A 4,648-nucleotide genomic window follows, 5' to 3' on the forward strand; every position below is an offset into this window, starting at 1 on the left:
GAATTCTATACTGTCACAAAAATTGAATTTTAAATATGTATAAATAAGCTCACACTGACCTTAACTATATTGAAAATCTTATGAGCGTATGTATGGTGGGTCGATCGACTCATCACACTAAACGTGTTTTGAAAAAAAAATACTTTTATTTTTTAATTTTTAATTTTTTTTTATAGTATCGTAAGTATAGTCGAAAGCTCTATTTTGTATTAAAAATTCAAGTCTATTTCTTAAATAGAAACCTCGTACGAGCATTAACTATATGCAGAGTCGCATAAAAGCTCGTTCGAGGTCTCGGTCAATATATGGTAAGACTCGGTTTTTATTAAAACAAAAATAATTAAAAATTGTTTTTATATGCAAATTAAAATTCCAAACACTTTTTGCATTAGACATTTTTCAGTAGGATTTCATTTAGCAAAGTTATGACACTTTGAATTTTTACATTAGCCGCCATTTTGAAAAAAAATTTTATATATTTTTTTTAAACATAACGTATAGGGGCTGCACGTTAGTTCTATGCGATACTCAAAATTTAAATTTTTATCTTCGAAACCAAACAGTTAAGAGCGTTAACTCTTCCGAAAGTCTCAAAATGGCTAGTATGGGGGTACGATCGAACTGATACATCGCTTGTTTTCAAGCAAAAATATATATTTTTTATATTTTATTCTGATGACCTTTAGGCTTCTAAACATTTTATGTATAGAGACCTTTTTGACAAAATTCAACACTACTGAGTTATAAGTGATTGAACTTCAATACTTGTCGCCATTTTGCAAAAAATTGACAAAATGGATTTTGCTAACAAACATACACAGGATGCTTAAGAATTCTATACTGTCACAAAAATTGAAATTTAAATATGTATAAATAAGCTCACACTGACCTAAACTATATTGAAAATCTTATGAGCGTATGTATGGTGGGTCGATCGACTCATCACACTAAACGTGTTTTGAAAAAAAAATACTTTTATTTTTTAATTTTTAATTTTTTTTTATAGTATCGTAAGTATAGTCGAAAGCTCTATTTTGTATTAAAAATTCAAGTCTTTTTCTTATAAAGAAACCTCGTACGAGCATTAACTATATGCAGAGTCGCATAAAAGCTCGTTCGAGGTCTCGGTCAATATATGGTAAGACTCGGTTTTTATTAAAAAAAAAATAATTAAAAATTGCTTTTATATGCAAATTAAAATTCCAAACACTTTTTGCATTAGACATTTTTCAGTAGGATTTCATTTAGCAAAGTTATGACACTTTGAATTTTTACATTAGCCGCCATTTTGAAAAAAAATTTTATATATTTTTTTTAAACATAACGTATAGGGGCTGCACGTTAGTTCTATGCGATACTCAAAATTTAAATTTTTATCTTCGAAACCAAACAGTTAAGAGCGTTAACTCTTCCGAAAGTCTCAAAATGGCTAGTATGGGGGTACGATCGAACTGATACATCGCTTGTTTTCAAGCAAAAATATATATTTTTTATATTTTATTCTGATGAACTTTAGGCTTCTAAACATTTTATGTATAGAGACCTTTTTGACAAAATTCAACACTACTGAGTTATAAGTGATTGAACTTCAATACTTGTCGCCATTTTGCAAAAAATTGACAAAATGGATTTTGCTAACAAACATACACAGGATGCTTAAGAATTCTATACTGTCACAAAAATTGAAATTTAAATATGTATAAATAAGCTCACACTGACCTTAACTATATTGAAAATCTTATGAGCGTATGTATGGTGGGTCGATCGACTCATCACACTAAACGTGTTTTGAAAAAAAAATACTTTTATTTTTTAATTTTTAATTTTTTTTTATAGTATCGTAAGCATAGTCGAAAGCTCTATTTTGTATTAAAAATTCAAGTCTATTTCTTAAATAGAAACCTCGTACGAGCATTAACTATATGCAGAGTCGCATAAAAGCTCGTTCGAGGTCTCGGTCAATATATGGTAAGACTCGGTTTTTATTAAAAAAAAAATAATTAAAAATTGCTTTTATATGCAAATTAAAATTCCAAACACTTTTTGCATTAGAAATTTTTCAGTAGGATTTCATTTAGCAAAGTTATGACACTTTGAATTTTTACATTAGCCGCCATTTTGAAAAAAAATTTTATATATTTTTTTTAAACATAACGTATAGGGGCTGCACGTTAGTTCTATGCGATACTCAAAATTTAAATTTTTATCTTTGAAACCAAACAGTTAAGAGCGTTAACTCTTCCGAAAGTCTCAAAATGGCTAGTATGGGGGTACGATCGAACTGATACATCGCTTGTTTTCAAGCAAAAATATATATTTTTTATATTTTATTTTAATGAACTTTAGGCTTCTAAACATTTTATGTATAGAGACCTTTTTGACAAAATTTAACACTACTGAGTTATAAGTGATTGAACTTCAATACTTGTCGCCATTTTGCAAAAAATTGACAAAATGGATTTTGCTAACAAACATACACAGGATGCTTAAGAATTCTATACTGTCACAAAAATTGAAATTTAAATATGTATAAATAAGCTCACACTGACCTTAACTATATTGAAAATCTTATGAGCGTATGTATGGTGGGTCGATCGACTCATCACACTAAACGTGTTTTGAAAAAAAAATACTTTTATTTTTTAATTTTTAATTTTTTTTTATAGTATCGTAAGTATAGTCGAAAGCTCTATTTTGTATTAAAAATTCAAGTCTATTTCTTAAATAGAAACCTCGTACGAGCATTAACTATATGCAGAGTCGCATAAAAGCTCGTTCGAGGTCTCGGTCAATATATGGTAAGACTCGGTTTTTATTAAAAAAAAATAATTAAAAATTGCTTTTATATGCAAATTAAAATTCCAAACACTTTTTGCATTAGACATTTTTTAGTAGGATTTCATTTAGCAAAGTTATGACACTTTGAATTTTTACATTAGCCGCTATTTTGAAAAAAAAATTTATATATTTTTTTTAAACATAACGTATAGGGGCTGCACGTTAGTTCTATGCGATACTCAAAATTTAAATTTTTATCTTCGAAACCAAACAGTTAAGAGCGTTAACTCTTCCGAAAGTCTCAAAATGGCTAGTATGGGGGTACGATCGAACTGATACATCGCTTGTTTTCAAGCAAAAATATATATTTTTTATATTTTATTCTGATGAACTTTAGGCTTCTAAACATTTTATGTATAGAGACCTTTTTGACAAAATTCAACACTACTGAGTTATAAGTGATTGAACTTCAATACTTGTCGCCATTTTGCAAAAAATTGACAAAATGGATTTTGCTAACAAACATACACAGGATGCTTAAGAATTCTATACTGTCACAAAAATTGAAATTTAAATATGTATAAATAAGCTCACACTGACCTTAACTATATTGAAAATCTTATGAGCGTATGTATGGTGGGTCGATCGACTCATCACACTAAACGTGTTTTGAAAAAAAAATACTTTTATTTTTTAATTTTTAATTTTTTTTTATAGTATCGTAAGTATAGTCGAAAGCTCTATTTTGTATTAAAAATTCAAGTCTATTTCTTAAATAGAAACCTCGTACGAGCATTAACTATATGCAGAGTCGCATAAAAGCTCGTTCGAGGTCTCGGTCAATATATGGTAAGACTCGGTTTTTATTAAAAAAAAAATAATTAAAAATTGCTTTTATATGCAAATTAAAATTCCAAACACTTTTTGCATTAGACATTTTTCAGTAGGATTTTATTTAGCAAAGTTATGACACTTTGAATTTTTACATTAGCCGCCATTTTAAAAAAAATTTTTATATATTTTTTTTAAACATAACGTATAGGGGCTGCACGTTAGTTCTATGCGATACTCAAAATTTAAATTTTTATCTTTGAAACCAAACAGTTAAGAGCGTTAACTCTTCCGAAAGTCTCAAAATGGCTAGTATGGGGGTACGATCGAACTGATACATCGCTTGTTTTCAAGCAAAAATATATATTTTTTATATTTTATTCTGATGAACTTTAGGCTTCTAAACATTTTATGTATAGAGACCTTTTTGACAAAATTCAACACTACTGAGTTATAAGTGATTGAACTTCAATACTTGTCGCCATTTTGCAAAAAATTGACAAAATGGATTTTGCTAACAAACATACACAGGATGCTTAAGAATTCTATACTGTCACAAAAATTGAATTTTAAATATGTATAAATAAGCTCACACTGACCTTAACTATATTGAAAATCTTATGAGCGTATGTATGGTGGGTCGATCGACTCATCACACTAAACGTGTTTTGAAAAAAAAATACTTTTATTTTTTAATTTTTAATTTTTTTTTATAGTATCGTAAGTATAGTCGAAAGCTCTATTTTGTATTAAAAATTCAAGTCTATTTCTTAAATAGAAACCTCGTACGAGCATTAACTATATGCAGAGTCGCATAAAAGCTCGTTCGAGGTCTCGGTCAATATATGGTAAGACTCGGTTTTTATTAAAAAAAAAATAATTAAAAATTGCTTTTATATGCAAATTAAAATTCCAAACACTTTTTGCATTAGACATTTTTCAGTAGGATTTCATTTAGCAAAGTTATGACACTTTGAATTTTTACATTAGCCGCCATTTTGAAAAAAAATTTTATATATTTTTTTTAAACATAACGTAT

Source organism: Plectrocnemia conspersa, unplaced genomic scaffold, assembly GCF_051122295.1.
Source record: "Plectrocnemia conspersa isolate PC_06_02 unplaced genomic scaffold, ASM5112229v1 ptg000009l, whole genome shotgun sequence".
NCBI classification, from domain to species: domain Eukaryota; kingdom Metazoa; phylum Arthropoda; class Insecta; order Trichoptera; family Polycentropodidae; genus Plectrocnemia; species Plectrocnemia conspersa.